We start from the raw sequence: 23,399 nt of genomic DNA, 5'->3' as shown, positions 1-23,399 counted from the left end.
TCTCTCTGTCCCTGTGAACCTCTCTCTCTCTCTCTCTCTCTACCTCTGTCCCTGTGACCTCTCTCTCTCTCTCTCTCTCTCTCTCTGTCCCTGTGACCTCTCTCTCTCTCTCTCCTCCTCTGTCCCTGTGACCTCTCTCTCTCTCTCTCTGTCCCTGTGACCTCTCTCTCTCTCTCTCTGTCCCTGTGTGACCTCTCTCTCTCTCTCTCTCTCTCTCTCTCTCTGTCCCTGTGACCTCTCTCTCTCTCTCTCCTGTGTGACCTCTCTCTCTCTCTCTGTCCCTGTGACCTCTCTCTCTCGTCCCTGTGACCTCTCTCTCTCTCTCTGTCCTCCTCTCTCTCTCTCGTCCCTGTGACCTCTCTCTCTCTCTCTCTCTCTCTCTCTCTCTGTCCCTGTGACCTCTCTCTCTCTCTCTCTCTGTCCCTGTGACCTCTCTCTCTCTCTCTCTGTCCCTGTGACCTCTCTCTCTCTCTCTCTGTCCCTGTGACCTCTCTCTCTCTCTCTGTGACCTCTCTCTCTCTGTCCCTGTGACCTCTCTCTCTCTCTCTCTCTGTCCCTGTGACCTCTCTCTCTCTCTCTGTCCCTGTGACCTCTCTCTCTCTCTCTGTCCCTGTCTCTGTCCCTGACCTCTCTCTCTCTCTCTCTCTCTCTCTCTCTCTCTCTGTCCCTGTGACCTCTCTCTCTCTCTCTCTGTCCCTGTGACCTCTCTCTCTCTCTCTCTCTGTCCCTGTGACCTGGTCTGAGCGTCAGAGGTGCATCAGGAGCTCAGTGTTTGTTCTGCGCAGGAATGTAAAGTAAAGTCACTTTTATAAAGAGCTGTGGAGAGACGAGCGGCTGGAGCTGTGCCCAGAGAACAGAACACAGGCAGAGCTCTCTCTACAACACGAACGACACGAAACAGGCTTTGACCGGGGGGAGAGTTACACGGGAAGTTCTACATGTGGTCCTAAACACGCAGATCTGACATGTACGCTGACACGCCGCTAGTGTTCCTTCACCTGGAACAGTTGCATAACCAGTGTTGGGAAGGTGACTTTTAAAATGTATTCCCCTACAGATTACAGATTAAGTTTGTAACATAATCCATTAAATTACTTCAAGTGAGTAACGTAATCTGAATACTTTGGATTACTTGATTTGCTGTAGAGAAGCAAAGACCAGGATATCTTCACATGAGATATTTTGTTTGCTAAAAGAAAAGAAAAATCCCAGACTTTATTGAACCAAATTAAAAATATTATTGATAGAAGACGAGGAGACACGTCCACACAGCAGGATTTAGTCCTGTTAAATAGTGTTTTAGACATAGTTTAGACCTGGTTTTCGTCCTGTTTTAGTCCTGTTTTAGTCCTGGTTTAGTCCTAGTTTAGACCTGGTTTAGACCTGGTTTAGTCCTAGTTTAGACCTGGTTTAGACCTGGTTTAGTCCTAGTTTAGACCTGGTTTAGAGACCTGGTTTAGACCTGGTTTAGACCTGGTTTAGACCTGGTTTAGACCTGGTTTAGTGTTCAGCAATGAGTGGAATTACTGAAAAAAAAAAAAAAAAGGGTTAAAGCCCAAAATGTGAAAACAGGAAAATACCTCTGTGTAATCCATTTATTTCAACCAAGTAACTGTAATCTAATTATCACTCACTTAAACAGTAACTGTAACCGAATACAGTTACTCATAATTTGTACTCTGATTACGTAACTCCGGTACATGTAATCTGTTACATTCAATTAAATTATTTCTATAGCACATTTAAAACAACTTCAGCTGACCAAAGTGCTTCATACACAATTCAACAACATAGAAGAAACAGTTACAAATACATATATACAGAAAACATGTGAAAACTACCATAAAAACACCAAGATAACCTGACGAGCTCGTACTAAACGCCAGGGAGAAGAGGTGAGTTTTCAGTCGAGTCTTAAACTGCGTTACAGACTGAGAGGATCTGACAGGAAGAGGAAGGATGTTCCACAATCTGGGCACTGCCACAGAAAAAGCTCTGTCACCTCTCGTCTTGAGCCGAGTTTTGGGTACAACCAACAGGAGCTGGTCATCTGATCTCAGGGCTCTGGGCGGAGTATAGGGCTGCAGTAACTCCCTCAAATAGACTGAAATGAATGAAATCAATATTGTTAATGACTTTTTTAAAAAAACTGTGGCACATTTACACTGCAAAATATATATACACACTTAAATTTACTAGAAAATTACTTAATTACCTGGTCCCTGAAGGGTTGACCAGATTTTGTATTCACCCTATGTGTCTATGTGTCTATGTGTGTCTGTGTGTCTGTCCACCCACAGTAATTCCACCATTTATGGACCGATTGTCACCAAATTTGGTACGTGGGTCAAGCCCCCGTGCCCGATGCCGCAAAAAAAAAAGTTTGGTGGCGATCCGAGGTCATTTGAGGTCACACGGGTCAATTGAAAGGTCACGCCATTATAAAGGGTCAGCAATTTCAGCAATTTCTGAACCATCTGCGGCCTAAAATATTCACCCAATCATCACACAAGTTGGCACACACATAACCGGGGTATGGGCTGGGCTCCTCCTAAGCTGCTTCTGTGGTGATGAACTGCCCCCACTGATGCTTCATGGGGACCAGGTTGTTGTCTCTGATTGCACTTGTTTCATTACTTTAGTCTGTCCGTGCAGCAAGATCATTCTTCTTGACATGTTCTCTTTAAATAATCTACCTCTAGACTAGAATGAATCCAACTGAGAACTAGTAAGTATATAATAAATCTGAAAGTAAGATGAATAACATGTGTTAAGTCTTGCACCTGTGTTAAATTTGCAGTGTAAGTTAAGAGTCTTGACCAACACCAAAACATTAGCAGTACCACCTGGGTAATTAATCATTTGGCAAAGCTTTGAGAGGCTAGTTTAAATGACCACAAGTGTCCACACCCAAAGTCATATTTAAAACGTTATTGATAATCTTTAATTGCACGTGGGTTTAGAGTCTTTTGGCCAGATTTGAAGTGCAAGAAGATGTGCTAAGTATGATGGTGTGTGCTTTTGAGTCTTTAGATTTTTACGTTCCAGGTCGGGCTCCCTTTTTCCCCATGAAAATAAAAGTTTGAGGTGGTCACTTGTGAGGACGTGGCCCTCTGGGGTGTCTAATTTGGCTCGTGAAGGGATGTTGATTCAAGGTCTACAGGATTTTTTGGTCTTAAATGACTTTTAAATTTGCAACAAAAAGCGCACACCACTAGGGCTGGGTATCATTAAGAAGTTGCCGATACGATATATACTTCGATACATAGGCCACGATATGATAAATATCTCGATACAGTGCACTTTCGATTCGATATGATATACAGGGTAGCCGCGAGGTGTTAAAAGTCTTAAAAAGGTCTTAAATTTCATGTTCCTAAATTAAGGCTTTAAAAAGTCTTTAATTATATTGTCTGAGTCTTATTTTATTCACAAACAGTACTTAGTTTGTCTTGTTAAAATGTTATACATGATTTTTTTTGGCCATTTTACAAGCAATGCATACTACTATAAATGTATTTTTTATTTAAAGCAGTGAGTAATGGTCATTATTAGAATTGGATCTGGTGTTTTTCACTCGCATAATGGGTGCAATGTTGATGTTAATTTTCATTTAAGTAGTCTTAAAAAAGTCTTAACAAAGTCTTACATTTTGGGTAGTCAAACCTGGGGATACCCTGATATATTTCAAAACGATTCAATACAATTCAGTAGAAAATAAAAAAGTCTAAATCATAGCTGTGATACTAAAAGTCTTTGTTAAACCACTTCTTGTGCAAAGTTCAAACATTTTACTCATCAAAACAGTGAAAATGTCAAATGTGTCACATAAATGAGTTTCCTTCCTCTAAACACGCAACAAAACTGTAGCTCTGTAACCAAATAATTCAGTAAAATTTTGTAAAATATACCAAAAAATACTGTTGGTGATATATCGATACAGCAGCCCACGATATCAATACTGTATCATCACATTAAATGATACGATATACCGATATTTTCATATTTTTGCACACCGTTACACACCACAGACACAAGGAGAATCTTATGAGACCTAAAATCTCCAGTCGCGAAGACTGCAGGATCTGTCTGCAGACCACAGGGTATAAAGTTATGAGCGTGATCGTGTCAGCTGTTTCCTGTCTCCAGTAAAACCACTCGCTTTGAGACTCTTAAGTGTTCAAAAGATCAGCACTCTGCACTTCTAGTTTAGATACAAGTCAAAAGTGAGTTATTATTTGTGAAATGTGGTGCAATACTTCAAATATGTGATTTTTAAAGCATAAAAGATTGGAGATAAAGTCCACAGGAAGTAGAGTCACTATTGCTCATCTACAGCTTCACCTCGATCTGTGCTCTGTGTGGCTGTAAACCAGGGGTGTCAAACTCATTTTGGTTCCGGGGGCCATATCCAACCTACTTTGATCCCAAAGTGTCCGGATCAGAAAACTCATGACATATAAACCCCAAAAATAACAATAAGTTCAAATAATTGTGCAGAAAAACACAAATCTATTACATAAATCTTTTTTAATTGATGAACTCTTTCTTTTACAAAATATTATATTATTTTAAACAATCTGAAACTTTAAGAAAAATACAATTTCAACACAAAGTTTTACCATTAACTTGTATGTAAATAGCAATAAGTCAATTTTTCTTGGGAAATCCTGCACTCGGCTCCACTTCTCTCACTTTTGACCTTTTACTGATGAGGGTGTCACGGTCAACAGTCAAAACTATATTAAAAAACTATAAGAAGAGAAGAGTAAGAGTGTTTGGAAAGAGACAAGTCTTCATTTGTGCTGCTCTGGTGGAAGGGGCCACGCACAGAGGCGCTGGAGATGCTAATGTGCTAAGCGACGCAGAAAATTACCAATATTTTAATATAAAATATTATTAAAATATTTTAGTTGAAAATCAGCTGAGGGCCAGATTAAAGGTCTTGAAGGGCCAAATCCGACCCCTGGGCCATTTGACACCCCTGATGTAAACAGACACATGTGAGGAACTACTCTCACCTTTTTACTTTCAAAGAACACCTCAAACTGGATTAATATCGTGGTTTTGTGGACTGGATGTCATTATTTGCGGAGGACAGCTTCTATAGATAACGTGGATGAGATGCTGCACTTTAAATTTACCGCTTTACGAGAGGTGAGGAATAAAGTCGCTTCATTATTTTCGTTGTATCCCGAGTTTGTATCTTACGCCTCTGTGCTCGTCACTCCTCTGCCCCCTGACGCTCTGTTTTATTGGTTGTTGCCGTAGTGTTGCTGATGTTTGGTGGTTACGATCTGACAGTGACACTACACACATGAGGAGAACAACGGCTTCAAACTCGCACATGAAGACAAAAAGTTGGGTCACTCCTCCCCGAACTTGGAGAGAAGAAATCACAGTCAAAATTGAGCAAATTCTCCTGTAGTGTGTATCATAAACTTCACTTACACAAGACTATGTATAAATATGTATAAGAAAGGCAGAATTTGTAATACTCAAAATCACACTAAGCCTCTCAGTCTGTTTTTTACATTTGGGAATTTTCCATCAGGATTCTTTATATGCAGGCCTTAAATCATCCTCACTTCATCTTCGAGCAGTATTAATCTTCCTGGATCACTTGGATGCTCCCAGTGGCTCATTCCTCTTGTTTGAGCAAAGCCAGTCCTCGGTCTTGGCCCAGGTCTGGAGTCTGGATCTGGTCTGGTCCAGGTGAAGGCTGCAGGGACTAGACCACACTCACTATGAACCAAACCCAGAGACCGCCCACTCGCAACCAGCCTCATCGTGGAGGATCAGAGTGCACGCCAACATGTCAGGAGAGTTTGGATAGCTGTTAAAGGTGCACTGTGTAACTTTTCTGGTAGAGGGTCCACCTACAATTTTATTCATGACGAAGTATTTGCTTTGCTTGAAATGTTTCACAGTATGTTATTAAACTTCATGAAACTCCGTAATAATTGGTCGGCAGTAGCTCAGTAGGTAGAGCGTTTGTCCACTGATCCAAAAGTTGGCAGTTCCAAATCTCACTCTCGACATAAAACATCCCATCCCACAGATCAATGGTGTTGTTGTGTCCCTGGGCAAGACACTTAACCCACCTCGCCCCTAGTGTCTGCATACACTTGGGTGTGACTGTGTGTGTGAATGGGTGAGTGGTTCCTCATTGTAAAGCGCTTTGAGTGGCTGAAAGATGGAAAAGCGCTGTGTAAAAATGTGACCATTTACATCTGCTCATTTACCACCAGACAAAGATACGGGTCAGGTCTGTGGAGTGGGTGGAGTGGATGGCACACTGTCTGTCGATGTGCATGTTCTTACAGAAACAAGAAGAAAGTAATACAATCTCCATGGAGACAAGCAGGTGATGGACTCTCTACCCGAAAAGTTACACAATGTACACAGCAAAAAGGCTTGGCAAAATCCATCCATTTTCTTCTGCTTGTTCCGGGGCCGGGTCACGGGGGCAGCAGTCTAAGCAGGGACTCCTAGACTTCTTTCACCCCAGACACGTCCTCCAGCTCCTCCGGGGGGACCCCAAGGCGTTCCCAGGCCAGCCCAGAGACATAGTCCCTCCAGCGTGTCCTGGGTCTTCCCCGGGGCCTCTTCCCCGTGGGACATGCCCGGAACACCTCCCGAGGAAGGGACCCAGGAGGCATCCGGAACAGATGCCTGAGCCACATCACCTGGCCCCTCTCAACGTGGAGGAGCAGCGGCTCTACTCCAAACTCCTCCCATGTAACTGAGCTCCTCACCATATCTCTAAGGAAGCACCCATTCACCCTGTGGAGGAAACTCATTTTGGCCGCTTGTATCTGCGATCTCGTCCTTTAAGTCATGACCATAGGTGAGGGGAGGAACGTAGATTGACAGTAAATCTCTTCACCACAATGGTTGGATACAGTGAAAATGGCAAAAAATTAAGATATAAACACTTAAATCTATCACAAAATGAAGTTGTGAAATTATCTGTTCATGCAGCAAGATCATTTTTGACAAATTATCTTAAAATAAACGACCTCTAGACTAGAATGAAGCAGCCTCAGAACGAGACAGTAGATAATAAATCTAAGAAACAAGATGAATAACCTGATATAAGTTTTTAAATCTTGGCCAGATCACAGAAATCTGCCGTGTATTTATAGGAACTTTTAACCATTTCAGAATAGTTTTTCCTTCTCATTTACCCTCACAAAGTTCTATTTAGTGTGATTCATGCATGTTTGAGTCATCTTTATTCTCCTGTATTCAAGACTTTATTGCAGTGATCTACCCTGTTTTCCCCGACCCCCATACACGCCCACACATGCCCACTGTGACGTACTGTACTTCCTCTTGTGATGTTGTATTTTTGGTAAATGGTGATACATGTTGGATTCCATAGAGGTGTGCAGTCATTTTTACTGGAAAAAAATCAACTGATTGCTAACGTGAAGTGTAGCTGTTCATAGGAGTTTTTGTCATCATGGCCCAGAAGAGTGGCACTTTAATATATGCATCACAAATCTCGGACTTCAGGTCATTGCGCAGTCCATACTGGGAAGGATTTTCCGAAAAAGTGAGCATCGAACTGCCATGTTTGTTTTCCCAGTGGGATGTGTCTATTGACAAAACCAGCTTTTCTAGTCTTTTGAACCATATCACTTTTGTTTCTGTTTCTGATATTTTGTTTTTTGGGGGGATTTGGACATCGTAATTCTGTGGTTGTTGGAATTGAAAACGGCTCGGGAAATGGGCTTTGGAAGTTTGCGAACTCCATAAATGCAAAAGGGAATCAGATGTGTGTGACTGCAAACCTCTGTTCAAACTGTTTCCCGTCTCAACGGAATTGAAAAATAGTGAAAGGTGAAGGCGATGGGCAGGGTTGATCCACAGGAAGGACCAAAAATGAAACCTTTGACTGCCTAAATCATGTGGGTAGATCGCCGTGTCTCGTCTCAAATTCACGTTTGGACTCGGTCTTGTCTGTCACTCGAGGTCTGACACTCAACAAGTGTGATCATATTTCATTCCGGCCGCTGCTGTTGGTAATAAACTTGTAGCGGGTGCAGGAGCGTGTGGGGCGTCTCAGTGCAGCCTGTGCGCTCATTTGAAACCCGCGGAGACTCTACGGCGCATCACAAACACACACGCTCCCTATGCACGGCTCGTCTGCAACAGCGTGTGCCCTCGTGTACCAGCGTGCATCACAGGGCAGGTTCAACTTCCTAAACATCCTACCTGTCCATCTGCCTCACGTCAGCACGCCGCCCCTCGCCTTTTCACGCTCTCGCTCCTTCCTGCGTACAGCGAACACAAGCCCCTCCCACAGTGCGGCTGATTAGAAGAGCAAGACCAAACGTGAAGCAAAAACTAGTCTAAATTTGTGTTCCAGTGTTGGCACAAAGCAGGTCTACAGCATAGAGCGGATCTACAGAACAGACCTACTGCCACATTTGGCTGAAGTTTGTCTAACAAAAGTGCACAAATGCATCTGTGTTTGTCACGATGTGCGTTTGGTTTGGTAAACGTGCAGAGGCTTTTAAATATCACTGCAAAACCAGAAAAGAATGCAATTCCAGTTTGGAACTTGCCAAACGTGCCAGAGGAAGTTCTCTTAAAGAAGGGGTTCTCAAAAAAGGGGCACAGAGTGTTTCAGTGCAGTTTGCTTGGCTTTGTATTAGGTAGATCATTTTGACTTGGTCATTATGTAAGTAGCTCACAAGTTGAAAAAGTGTGAACATCCCTGGCCTAAATCATCCAGAGTTTGCAGTGAACATTTTGTATGTGGAGCGTCATCAAAGCACGATTCCGTTTGTTAAGCGAATTCATAACCAAGTTGGAGCGAGGGATTGAGATTTTGCTTTGATGACGCTCCACATACAAAATGGAGATGTTATTGCTTTGTCTGGAATGTTCCATGGTATGACATTAAACACATCTATCTAGCATTTATTCAGTACGGGTGTTTCTATTGCTCAAAAATACAACCATTCTTTACGTGAATAAGATCGACTCTCCACAGATGTGACCTGGAGTGTTGTCTCCCCTGTGATTGATAGGTTTAATCTTTATTATGGAACATTCTAGACAAAGCAATAGCATCTCCATGGAGACAAGCAAGTGACAGATCCTCCACCAGAAAAGTTGTGCAATGTATCTTTAAATCACTATTGTGTTTTAAAATATCTAAAAATATAACACAAGGATCCACAGATGTCTTAAATTAGGGCTGCACGGCATGGAATGTTTTTTTTTCTTCTTTGTATTAATCAATCTTTTTTATGTTCTTATTTTCAAAACAACATTAAAATTGCTCTCAGTAGTGATTTCACAAACATAAACAAGACTTCTAAAGGTCCTATATTGCACAGAATTGACTCGTGTGAGCTTTAAGCCATGTTAGAATATTCTAATCTCCTTAAAATCACACCTGGAGTTGTGTTTTGTTTCATTCACACATGTTTTGTAATCTGGTTATTTGTCTGTCTGCATCTCCAAAGCTCAAAATGCTCTGTTCCACCTTGTGATGTCATGTACTTTCCAAGTTAACAGCTACGTTTTGTTCAGTAGATTCAGACCCCGTTTACACTAAAACAAATCCGCGTATCACCGTATCAGCGTATCAGCGTATCGGAAACAATCTGCATCCAGACACGTTGTTTCTGTATCCGCAATAAAAGCCTTCCCTGTCCACACAGAAACACAAAACTGCCTGAAACACTCGTCACATGACAGGCTGGTGTCACATCGTCGCGACATCCTGACGTCACGTGAGCAGTAAAAACAAGGAAGTCTGAAGTTGCGGCAGCTGATTTTGAGTCGAAGGAGATGGCAAGTGTAAAAACACTTGCCACTTGCCACAAACACTTGCCCTATGACGAGGTTCAGTTGTTACTTAGCCTAACTCTGGATTTTAAGATGAGCATGGCGGCTCAGAGTGAGAACTGACTCGTTTCTGTGTCCGCAAGTCTTCCCTATCTACACAGCTTTGAGCATATGTGTTTACGTTTTACAGAAACGAAACTTAACCGCATGGCTAATTTGCATAATCTAAGCACTCAAAAAACATCTCGCTATTGTGCACTGGTGCGGTTCAGCTTCTGTCGGACTAAATGACACGACTCAGTGGATTATATGTGTTCTTTCTGTGACAGAGGGGTGTTGCTGATGGTGAGTCTGTTCTGTTCTTCTATTGTGTTTGAGATGGTTCATGTAAAACTTTTCAGAGATTATACGTACGATCATACGCATAGACCGTTTATATGAATGGACATATATTCTAGCTTCTTAGCATTTTGGCGCAGTGTATCAGCATTTTCAGGTGTCCACACGGTGCCGGATCAGATCCGTACTCAAATGGATTTGTTGGAGCTGACGGCAGCAGATCGTTCCATCTCTGGAGCTGTTTTCGTTGTGGATGCAGTGTTCATCCAGACTAACCCGAAAACGACTCGAATATGAACTAGTGTGGACGAGGCCTCAGTAGAATTTCAGAGCTGAAATGGCCCAAGTGTTTCTAGTGAAGGTCTATGGAGTTTAAAATACAGCAGAGCACTTCCTGTACTACCACATGACATCACAAGGTGGAACAGAGCATTTGTTTGACAGAAAAACAACAGGATAAATATGCAGGGTTTGTGAATAGGGCTGGGTATCATTAAGAAGTTATTTCAAATTAATTTAATATGGTCCAATAAAAAATAAATGCTAAATCATGGGTATGATACTAAAAGTCTAAAAGTGCAAAGTTCATATGAAACACGCCCGTTTTAATCACAACAGTGAAAATGTCAAATGTGTTGCACAAATGAGTTTCCTTCCTCTGAACAAGCAACAAAACTGTAGCTTTAACAAAATAATTTTGTAAAATATACCAAAAAATATTCTTAGTGATATATATCGATACAGCAGCCCACGATATCGATACTGTATCGTCACATTAAACAATACAATAAATCTATATTTTTGAGTTTTTCCACACCCCTATTTGTGAACATGTGTGAATTAAACACAACTCCAAGTCTGTTTGTGATGAGGAAACAACATTACAACATAGATCAGAAAATAACATACTGTATTTTCCGCACTATTAGTCGCTTTAGATTATAAGGCACACTGTCATTAAATGGTCTATTTTCAAACTTTTTTCACAAATAAACCGCGTGGGACTTCAGTTTGTTCCTCTGTTCCGTTCCTCGTCGGCGTGGAGTGATGAGTGTGTCTGTGTCGCTGTCTGCTCCGTGTGTGTTTGCGTGCACTGCGGGTGGTGCGGCTTTGTACAGTATTTTCCGGGCTATTATACGCACTCTTAAGCCTCTAACCCCATCAAAAAAAACGGCTGCACGCCCCAAAATCCAGAGCGCCCTATACACGAATCCACTCGGGTGTCCCAGCACGACTTCAGTAAACTACAAAGCCGCACCACCCGCAGAACACACAAACACACACGGAGCAGACAACGACCGCGCAGCGAAACACACCCACAGACACACTCATCACTCCACGCCGACGAGGAACGGAAGGGAAGAACAAACCGAAAAAGCGAGTGCAATGTGCCACTTCTAGACACAAACTGAACAACTGAGTCACTGTGAACACGCCGACAATCTGTTGGTCCCAGACAGCACCCCTCCCTACACGCCACAACTGAACAAAGCCCAGAGTCACCGTGAACGAACAAACAAACAAAACCACTCACCCATCACACTGTTGGGTTTCCTTTAAAGTCCGGTGCGGTTTATTTGTGAAAAAAGTTTGAAAATAAACCATTTAATGACAGTGCTCCTTATAATCCAGAGCAACTAACAGCCCGGAAAATACGGTAGTTTATTGAAGTGGTGCTGGGACACCTGAGTGGATTCATGTATAGGGGCTCTGGATTGTGGGACGTGCAGTTGTTTTTTGATGGGGTTGGAGGCTTAAGAGCGCGACTAATAGCCCGGAAAATATGGTAATATGGCCCTTTTTAAAACATAGACATGACTGAATCTGTGCAAAAATTTGATTATAACTAGGGCTACGTTTATATGGTGACAGTCTACACAGAAGACGCAAAAGTGGCATCGCGTTTTCAACCTGCGTGCATACGGTGATGCAGAAGTTTGTGGAATTGGATTGTGTATGGTGATGACACTAGGTGGTGATGTATGTGACGTAAATGTGTACGCGATTTGAGCAGATCTGACCAGGGGTTTGCGTCTTGGGCAGTGTAGACAGAAATTCTACAGCAGAGCATATTTAATTTTTCCACTCTGGAGGGTGCTTTCAGATTTTTGCGTTTTTAAGCCCCAAAAACGCCGTCACCATCTAAACGAAAGACACTTACGATAAAATATTTTGCATTCTCGTATAAACAGGCCCTATATAACAGACGGATCTCTTTAAACAATGTAAATGTTTTTTGTTTTTTTGTTTTTTTTTATTGGAAAGCTCACAGACATTGCGTTCCGTAGGGTTCCACGTGGACTTGAGGCAGTTCCACATAGTTTCAAATGTCTTAGTAATGGCTTTGTGATGAGCTGTCATTGGCTGTGGTGTTTTTTTTTTTGTTTTTTAAGCTTTTTTTTTTTTTTTTCATAATTTTCAGAAAAACAAAAAAATTATAAAACAAATAAGATAAGATAAGATAATCCTTTATTGTCTCCCATGGGAGAAATTTGTCTTGGGACAGGGGGTAACATGCTTTATCAAAAAACAGGACAACACAACACAAAGCAGCACATAAACAAACACCAGAGAACAGAATAAATATGAGACCAAGTCTGACCACGAGTGATGCACCAACAGGACCTTTAAATTATTCTTAACAGGCGAGCCCTTTGCATTCTTGTAATCTATTAATAATTGCACATTCCCTAAGCCTATGTGCAGTTTTAATTATTGCACATTCCTCTTGAGTCTATGTGCAGTTTTAATTGCAAATAAACAAAGTAATACTGTTTTTTTTTTGTTTTTTTTAAAGCAGTGTTGTGGTGACCAGTCTAGACTCTCGGGAGGATCCTTAGTCAAACTTTCAAATGAACAGAATAAATGTGGATCTGCTTTGTGTCTGATTTATCAACTCTGCCAAAAGCAAACTGCTCTGTCCAAACCAAGACATTTTCACTGCCCGCACATTTTTGACCTAACACTGCTTTACGATCCGAATGAAAATAACTCTTCTCAAAATAATACGACATTTTGGGGGTTTTATAGCCTTCGGATTTGTAAGTGCTTTCTTGAAGTTTAAAAGTGCATTGTGTAACTTTTCTGGTGGAGGGGCCGTCAAATGCTTTTCTCCATTGCGTTGTCTGGAATGTTTCACAGTGTGGCATTAAAACTTTCTATCTTCATGGAGACCAAACCAGACCAAGCGTATTTGAGTGTCTAAAAAAGCGCACTATACCAGTCTGATGTTTTTTTATTATTATTATTTAGATCAAGTTACAGGTCGGATCTGTGGAGAGACAACCCCAACATGCTCGCCTCTCCACTGATCTGACTAGATACTCCTGATATTACTCCTGTTTTACTTTATCTAGTCAAATATGAAAGAATTGGTTGTTGTAAATGAAGTAAAGTCAGACGGTAAAACAATTTAGTATGGATAAAAAAATATATGAGTTTAAATTAGACTCTAAACCGGGGGCGTCAAACTCAAATTCACAGAGGCCGAAATAAAAAACTGGGACTAAGTCGTGGGCCAAACTAAATATTTACTGAAAAATTTCAACAACATCTGCATATTTTCTTTTCTTTCAAGATATGTAATGTTAAACCTTTTCTTATTCAAATAATTCAAATATTTAATAATAGTTTTGCTTAAACATTGAATCCTGAACAAGTAGAATATAAAATAATAACAACATTTTAAATAAATAATGTCTCTATAGTCTGTCTGTAGCTGGTGGGCAGCTCTAATACAGATTTGATATGATCTCTTGGGCCAAATATAATTATATCGCGGGCCAAATTTGGCCCCCAGGCCCGAGTTTGACATGTCTGCACTACTATTACTCTACTAATATTATCCTATATTCTAAATGGGCATATCCCTCTCTCTCTTTTCATCTTCGTGACCTCATTATTATTAGTTTGTACGACCATAAACTGAAAAAATTTATAATAATTCTTACATTTTTTCATTCTCATTGTGGCTTATTTTGTATGATCATGAACAATAAACTTATGTGCCTTCGTTAACATTACTATTGGTTTGTACAATCATAGTATGTAATTTATTTCACGTTATGTAAATATTTGTAAAGTTCCGTGATCAATGTACATAAGAAACCACATCATTTTTGAAACTGTCATGAACAGAGGTGGGTTAATATCAGTTTATTCTTCTTCCTGCTCCTTTTGAGAAATGTGCTTTTCTCTTGTTTACACTGTAAATGTACTAAATGTATAATTACTATTTCTGTCTTGGCACAAACTCTAAACCAGGACTGAACCAGGACTAAACCAGGACTAAACCAGGACTGAACCAGGACTGAACCAGGACTGAACCAGGACTAAACCAGGACTAAACCAAGACTGAACCAGGTCTAAACCAGGACTGAACTAGGGCTGAACCAGGTCTAAACCAGGACTGAACCAGGAAAAAACCAGGACAAAACCAGGACTGAACCAGGTTTAAACTAAGACTGCCAGAATGGAACCAGGACTTAAACCAGAACGATTATTGTTTCTGTTTTGGCACAAACACCAAAAAAATAAAAATAAATAAAACAAAAAAAAAAATGAATCAGTTTAATCAATCAATCTAATCTCGGCTCAAACTGTTTAATTTGATCCGTGGTGATGCTCTTGCTTTGTCTGGAATGTTCCACAGTATGACATTAAACAACTCCACCTTACATTTATGACATTTCAAGTGGTTTTATGTGTTTTTGGAGATGTTTTTTTAATTGAATGTGTTTTTGTTTCACAGTCACTGGAGTCCACCCGCGTTGAGTCCGACCATCGAAGACCAGAGACCGCCACCTGCTGGGCAATCTGCGTATCTACAATCTCCTCTCCGTAACTCTAACACTATACTACCTTCTGCATGACCCATAGTAGTGACATTATACCCGTAGTCCAAGTCTTTGTTTTTACCAATTTAATCATACGGAGGCAAAGACCAGATCAGTAACTTTTAATCGACTTCTTTTTAAGCATTTACTTTGTTTTGCTATGACATTTTTTAGGTTCAAAGTTGAGATTATTTTTATTATTTATTTTTATTTTGCCAGTATAAAGCCAATATGATAAAGTTTTATTGATTTTGTTTGAGATATGTACCGACCAATCAGACGTCGTGTTTGTTACGACCACCGGGCCTCAAGCACACAGACAAACGACTGCAGAGCAACAACACGGCACAAGAGCTGCAGATGACCAGGACTAGACCAGGACCGAACCAGGACTGAACCAGGACTGAACCAGGACTAAACCAGGACTAAACCAGGACCGAACCAGGACTAAATCAGGTCTAAACTAGGACTGAACCAGGACTAAACCAGGACTAAACCAGGACTGAACCAGGACTAAACCAGGTCTATACTAGGACTGAACCAGGACTGAACCAGGACTAAACCAGGACTGAACCAGGACTAAACCAGGTCTATACTAGACTGAACCAGGACTGAACCAGGACTAAACCAGGACTAAACCACAAATAAGCTAAGAATAACTGGAACTAAACCATAATTAAACCAGGAGTAAAGTAGGACTAAACCAGGACTAAACCAGGACTGAACCAGGACAAAACTAGAACTAAACCAGAACTAAACCAGGTCTAAACCAGGACTGAACTGGGACTAAACCAGGAGTGAACCATAAATAAACTAGGACTAAACCAGGACTAAATCAGGACTAAACCAGGACTTAAACCAGGACTAAACCACAAATAAATTAGGACTAAACCAGGGCTAAAGCATAAATAAACCAGAACTAAACCAGGATTAAATCAGAACTAAACTCGAACTAAACCAGAACTTAAACCAGAACTTAAACCAGGACTTAAATTAGAACTAAAACTAGGACGAATACTATCAGGACTAAACCAGGACAAAACCAGGACAAAACCAGGACAAAACCAGGACAAAACCAGGAAAAACCAGGACAAAACCAGGACTAAACCAGGACTAAACCAGGACTTAAACCAGGACTAAACCAGGACTTAAACCAGGACTAAACCAGGACTAAACCAGGACTAAACCAGGACTAAACCAGGACTTAAAGCACCTTGTTTCCCTCTCGTGCCTGTGGTGGTAATCTTACGTGTGATTGGTGAACACCTGGACACTCCTTTACACCAACAAACACACTCGAACCTCCTCCTTGAACCTCATCCATCAAACTCCACACTGGAAATAACATGAGTCTTACTTTTCTTCCACACTTACATTACTTTGCCATAGAACTTTATATAAAACACACTTATTACGGTGTTTGGGGTGAAAATGTCCGCCGTTTGGGAAAATTGTACTCTACTGTGTGTTGAGAACATTCCAGTTAGACCAGAACACAAAACAAAACCTGTGAACTACAAGAAAAAGAATCGTTTATGAATCCAACTTGCTTTAAAACGTTCTGTGATTTGTAATGATTAGCCATATTAGACTGAAAATTATAGTCCAGTATTTTGACGGATCTATATTTTAAACTAATGTGAGCTTAAATAGTGTTGGATGTTTTTGATTTGATTTATTTTTGGAGTGAAAATGTTCAATATCTCATTCAAAAATCATAGCAATTCATTGGACAGTAGGGTTTGCACTGTCACGAACTGAAACTTTGCAGCTGATGCCGTCACCGTTCCCTGGGGTTTTGACGTTAACTGAAAGCACTGCTCTGTCTAAAGCTCTGTTACTCAAGTTAAACTTTAATCTGAGTTTTATTTTTACACAATCTGACCTGAAAGAGCTTTTTTGGTCAGAAGTACAACAGCTGAGATGATTTAAACAAGTCTCTCAGATGTAAAATTATTGTCAGAAACTCGCTGTCACTCTCAGCTTTTTCGTTGAAAATCATTCTTCTAGTTAGTTTTTTTTCTTGAGTTTTCAGACTATATTTTAACATTTTTTGCAATTTTTGTGTATGCGTGCATTGTGTCACCATGGTAACTGTAAGCACACAGAGTCAAAACTGCAGACCAGCAACACTGCACAAGAGCTGCAGATAACCTGGACTAAACCGGGACTAAACCAGGAGTAAACCAGGACTAAACCAGGTCTAAACCAGGTGTAAACCAGGACTTAACCAGGACAAAATCACGACTAAACTGGGACTAACCCAGGACTAAACCAGGAGGTAAACCAGGACTAAATCAGGACTAAACTGGGACTAAACTGGGACTAACCCAGGACTAAACCAGGAGGTAAATCTGGACTAAACTGGGACTAAACCAGGACTAAATCAGACTAAATCAGGACTTGACCGGGACTTGACTGGGACTGGGACTTTATCGGGACTTAATCAGGACTTAGTCAGAACTTAAATCAGGACTATAACTAGGACTAAATCACAAATAAACTAGGACTAAACCAGGTCTAAACTAGGACTAAACCAGGACTGAACTAGGACCGAACCAGAACTAAACTAGAACTAAACTAGAACTAAACCAGGACTAAACTAGGACTAAACCAGGACTAAACCAGGACTAAACCAGGACTAAACCAGGTCTAAACCAGGTCTAAACCAGGTCTAAACCAGGTCTAAACCAGAACTAATCCACAACAGCTGAGATGATTTAAAGTCTCTCAGATGTAAAATTCCTGTCAGAAACTCACAGTCACTCTCACTTTTTTTGTTGAAAATCGTACTTCTATTTTGTATTTTTTCTTGAGTTTTCAGACTATTTTTGCAGTTTTTGTGCACGTGTGCATTGCGTCACCATGGTAACTGTTGAACATTCTGCCAATAGAGATCCATTTCAAACACCCCCAGCGCGATGTCACTGCAAAGTACCAATAAGAGACTCAAGGAAGGCTCATTCTGATTGGATAATTGTCTGTTTGGACAATTATCCAATCAGAAAACAGAATGTAAACCTCTTGCCCTTCATGTCCAATGTTTTTGTGATAACAGTTGTAATGCTGATTTCTTTTTTATCAGTAAAAACTATTCTCCTAGTTATTTGATTTGACCAGGCACAGATAGGTCAGGTTTTTGAGATTTTAAATACAAATCTTTCATCTTAGATCTTAACTTTAACCAAAACCCCATTAAAATCCATATACCGTCCTCTACTGCATCTTATTGTAGCGTTTGGGATTGTGCCATGACATGTAGGGATTTTTCAGTTTGCATCATGTTTAATGGAGACGTTAAGATGCTAAATAATAAACTTCACATTCATTAACAGGTATTCTATTGACAGTAAACTACAGTAAATGTACAATATTATGAGCTTCTCCATGACCCGCCTCAAAATCCAGGACTATTTTTAAAGAACACATATTATGCATTATTTGAGTATTTGAGTACCTTTGCCTCTGCATCTTAGGTTTTACAACATGGCTGTCTTCTGACAACTTGTTTCTGTAGGATTTCTAGAAAACTGGGAACTTGAGTTAGTCCACCATCTACTGGCAGCAGCGAGAATTGTATCTGGTGTCTCGGGTCTTAGTCCTGCACCAGGTCGGGTACCTGTGGACTAAAGAGAGAGAGAACCCCGAGCACAAGCACGCGGAGCAGGTGTCCGCAAAGCACTTTCGGACGACGGCCGTACTTAACTCCCTACGGCACGGAGCTCTGCGCTGGTCCTTTCGCCTGCGGTTACCAGACGGTCTACGCGGCGCACCTTAGTCCTGGGTTAGTTCTGGGTTAGTCCTGGGTTAGTCCTGGGTTAGTCCTGGGTTAGTCCTGGGTTAGTCCTGGGTTAGTCCTGGGTTAGTCCTGGGTTAGTCCGGGGTTAGTCCGGGTTAGTCCGGGTTAGTCCAGGGTTAGTCCTGGGTTATCACGGGCACGGGCGGTAATGGGTGGAATGTTTACGGGCCCGGGTGCATCCTCCCGGTTGCCGTGGAGCTGTGTTCTCCATCCCCGCTTTCCACCAGTCCCTCACAAGTTTCTCATTCAATCCAAACTTTCTTTCTGCTGCTCGATTACTGTTTTCGGCTGCAGATTTCACGACTTGCAGCAGGACAGTGGCTTTTTCTGCAGGAGACATTAGCAGAAAACTGACACACGGGAGTAGAGCGCCCTCTTATTGCCGTCAGTGTGAACATTTATATATATAATTCACTGTGGAGTATAAGTCACAGGAAACACCAAAACCATGAAAAAAAGTACCACTTATAGTCCGAAAAATACGGTTTGTTTTTGACGAGTATAAATAGTATAAAAAGTAAATTTAGCTTAATATGTGTTCTTTAAAATCCCAAACCAGTGCTTGTTCCTTTCTGTGCTTGTCCTCTCCTCCTGTACTAGTAGTGGTAGTAGTAGTATTAGTACTTGAGCTCCAGTGCGTCCACGCCTCCGTCTCGTCCACACTGTGTAGTAGTGGTGGTTCTGCCTTGGAGCGCAGTATTCAAAGTGCTCTTGTTTTCATAATGGTGCCTGTTGTGGCTGTTGGAATGTTTTAACTGTAAGAATTCCATTAAGGGTCACCTATTCTGCCTGGAAGGACAAACATTATACTTACACCTTTAAACCTACTTGACAACGGTTTAAAATGACTTCTCGTCTTTTTTTTTTTTATGGTACCGTTGCCGTAGGAAGTTGCATTGTGTAACCTTTTTGGTGGAGGCTCTGTCAAATGCTTTTCTTCATGGAGATGTTATTGCTTTGTCTGGAATGCTTCACAATATGGCATTAAACCTTTCTATCTTCACAGAGACCAAACCAGACCATGTTACATGTCAGATCTGTGGAGAGGCAACCCCATTCACAGTCAGAATGTCTGTTTTTCAAGGTATAAAAGCTTTAAAACCACCTGCAATTGAATTACACCTGGTCTAAACAGAGTCTAAACCAGAACAAAAGCAGGACTAGACCAGAATTAAACTGAGAGCAACCTGTGTCTAACCCAGAACCAAAGTAGGACTAAACCTGGTCTAAACTGGGACTAAACGAGGACTAGACCAGAACTACACCAGAACTAGACCAAATCTAGACCAGAACTAGACTAGAACTAGACCCAAACTAGACCAGAACTAAACTAGGAATAAACCGCATCGAAACCAGAACTAAACTAGAATGCGGTTTAAACGGGGACTAAACTGGGACTAAACCAGGACTAACCTTACATTAAAACTAAACGACAGTATAACATAGATCAGAAAATAGTGTAATACGGCCCTTTAAAAGCAAACCAGACCAAGTTACAGGTCAGATCTGTGGAGAAGCGACCCCACTCACAGTCAGAATGTCTGTTTTTCTAGGTATGTTTGAGCTATAAAACCACCTGGAATTGAACTAAAGTAAGGCAGGGCTGTTTAAAGTCATACTGTGGAACATTTCAGGCAGAGCAATGACATCTCCATAGAAAAACAAGCAGGTGACGGACCCCAACCAAAAAGTTACACAGTGCACCTTTTTAAAACTAAATATTGAATTATGAGTAAGATGGAGTCCGTGGTGTTTTCGAACTTTTTTGCTTATTGGCAGCTCTAACTACATTTATTTAGTTTTTTTCACTAATCTAATAATCATAATTTACCAAGAGTTTATTGTAAGGATACAGATCATGTTAAATATATTCAGTGAATGTTATTAGGTTCTTTTTACAGACCAAGAGTTTGTTTTCATACCTGACAGTTTGGACTGCTCACTAGCGTCTTCCTCAGAGTGTTCACATGATGTCGCTGTGACGTGTCGGTCAGATGATTTAAACAGGTTTTGGTGCTGTCTTCCTATCGTTGGAGGCAGGACGACAGCGCCACCTGCAGTCCCACTTCCTCAAGACAGTATCCCAGGTGTGTGAGAGTAAAAAAGCCCCTCGTCCCCGTTTATCGTCCTGTGGGCACGTTTCTGTATTTCGACTGCCTTTTTAATCCAACGACGATGTTTGTTTTCCTCTGTCCCAATGATGTTTGCTCCATCCCAGCACACGAACAAAGGAGCACAGAACAGAATGCGAGAAGGAAACAGCGAAGGCGTGCACACGAGCAACAAAACACAAAGCAGAACAGAACAACTCAAATCGACCATCTCTGACCACTGCAAAAGAGAGAAGCACATTCTGGACTGGGACGGAGCAAACATAAACCGGGACTATGAACCGGGACGAGGGTCGTTTTTACTCACACACCTGGGATACTGTCCACCGGTAGAAATCAGCAGAGCGACACGTCACAGCAACATCACATGACCACTCTGAAGAAGAGCGCTAGTGAGCAGTCGAAAAACAAACTCTTGGTCTGTAAAAAGAACCTAATAACTAGTGATGGACGAATGGAGCCTCGTGAAGCATTGACACCTCAGTCGCAATATTGTCTCAGATAGTTCGACGTGTCTGACACCTTGGAGAAACACTGACCTCCAGAGGACAAATTTAACAATAAGACAGTACCTAACAATAACAATAATAATGATGATTTAAAACAATATGTAAAGAGCAACATAAATAACATGATGTAAATAAGAAAAGAGGTGTTTCCTTGTTAGGTGGAATTAGATCAAATTGATCCCAAACCATGGATCACTTTTTTCCACTTGTAGATGCCATCGAAAATTAAACAAATGCCAAAAGTCGCCAAAATCACCACTAACGTCACACAATACTCCTCACTACCCAACATTTTTAAGAAATATTGGTGCATCTTTTATACTGTAGCAGTTCAGCGCTTGTCAAACCACGGAAGTGCACTGAACACACTGAACCAATCACAGAGCAGAACATTTACTGAGCAAATGAAACGCTTCGATACACTGAAGCGATCGACACGCAGAGTGAAGCAGTAGGGGGAGGGACCGACACTTCCACACTTTGGTCACGTGAGCGGCTGCTGCGAGACGAGCTCCGAGGCAGAGCTTCAGAGTGATTTGTTTCAGAAAGAACGAGACGTGCTCCAGAGCTCCCACTCATTTGCCCGTCACTAGTAATAACATAAAATATCAGAAGACCAAATGAACCTCACTGGACTATATTCAGTGACATAAGTTAAAGTTCTTACTGATTCTCAGACAATTAAACTCTTTGTAATTATAATTCGACAGTAACCAGAGGACTTACTTTAACCTCAAGGTCCTTCTATAATGTATCTGTACTGGGACAAGACCCATTTTGCTCAAATACCTGGAAAAAATCTGGTTCGGGACCTTTAAATCCTCGCAGAATACGTGCCCCTTCAGGACCTGGTTTATTGATTTCTGTATTTCTGACGTATGTTGTCTACTTTAGCATTGTGCTAATGGTAAAACTGTATAAACTACTTTGAAGAATGTCACTGTTGTGTTCATGTTTTATTTCAAAACTGTAAATAACTTTTTTTTTATAATATAATAATTTCTGATTGTGTCTCTATATTTATCTCGAGTCTCCTAATGTTTTTGTAATCAGACTTATGCTAATGAATAAACTGCTGTCTACGCCTACCCTGTCCATGTTGCTTTATTTTATTTATTTATATTTATATTTAATTGCTATTTTTTATAACAACTTTACTCATTTTTGGAGCTAGTTTTATCCAAATGGAAAAAAAAAAGTCTGCTATTTTCATGTTTTGATATCATGTTGACCAAGACCAAGAAAATTTAAGTCAGTTTACAGATGCAGGTAAAGTAAAAATATTGTGTTTTCTTGTGTTTTACATTTTCTTTTTAACTGTCTGTTTTGCTCGGAAAGAAACTGACAAAAACACTTTATTGTTGGCCTCTAGTTTCCATCCGACTTCCCTAAAAAGAAATCTGCCCATAAGTCAGTTTTATCGATTAAGAAGAATTTGCCATTCCACTGAGGACTTTATTCAACAAGCCACTGACATGAAAGTGAGATTCCAACAATGAGAGTATCCTGTGTCTTGGGTTGATGATGCTTATGGGCAGGCTCTTCATAAGTCACGCACAGACTTATTAAAAAAGAGCACCAAAAAGCAAAAACATTATTCCGTAACCTGCATCACCCAATATTGGACCCATACACCTGCAATTAAATCCATTTTCCTGAAATACTGTTGTATTTTGAAATCAGACCTGGAAATTTCAACCATCTTAAAAGATCCTCTACTCTTTGTGAACAAACGAGGCAAAAATCTTAGAGACTTTTTGGTACGGGCCAATTCCACAAACACTGTTGGGAAGGTGACTTTTAAAATGTATTCCCCTACAGATTACAGATTACATACCCCAAAATGTAGTTTGTAACGTAATCCATTAAATTACTTAAAGTGAGTAACGTAATCTGATTACTTTGGATTATTTGATATTGTCCTGCTTTTTAAAACTACATGAATGTAACAACCACATCCTGAAAATTCTTGTTTGTTTTCTTCAAATTGTCTGTT

The 23,399-nt window shown here is 40.8% G+C and overlaps 1 protein-coding gene across 2 annotated transcripts in view; it reads left to right on the top strand.

The window, feature by feature from the left end:
• The window catches only part of LOC110165847 (golgin subfamily A member 7), a 44,927-nt gene extending 22,431 nt beyond the window's left edge, over positions 1–22,496 (top strand). Inside the window, exons 6-7 of one of the 2 annotated variants that reach the window (XR_008633216.1) lie at positions 14,900–15,572; positions 15,616–22,496. The gene's annotated coding sequence lies outside the window, so the exon portion shown is untranslated. Of the gene's footprint in view, positions 1–14,899 lie in introns of both variants that reach the window. The other variant, XM_020931036.2, reaches the window with a different exon arrangement.
• The last annotated feature ends 903 nt before the right edge of the window (positions 22,497–23,399 follow it).

Source organism: Boleophthalmus pectinirostris, unplaced genomic scaffold (assembly GCF_026225935.1).
Source record: "Boleophthalmus pectinirostris isolate CB_2022bp ecotype Guang Dong unplaced genomic scaffold, ASM2622593v1 HiC_scaffold_4, whole genome shotgun sequence".
NCBI lineage: Eukaryota > Metazoa > Chordata > Actinopteri > Gobiiformes > Gobiidae > Boleophthalmus > Boleophthalmus pectinirostris.
The sequence above is the reverse complement of the archived record's forward strand: the minus strand, read 5'-3'. Positions and strand labels throughout refer to the sequence as shown.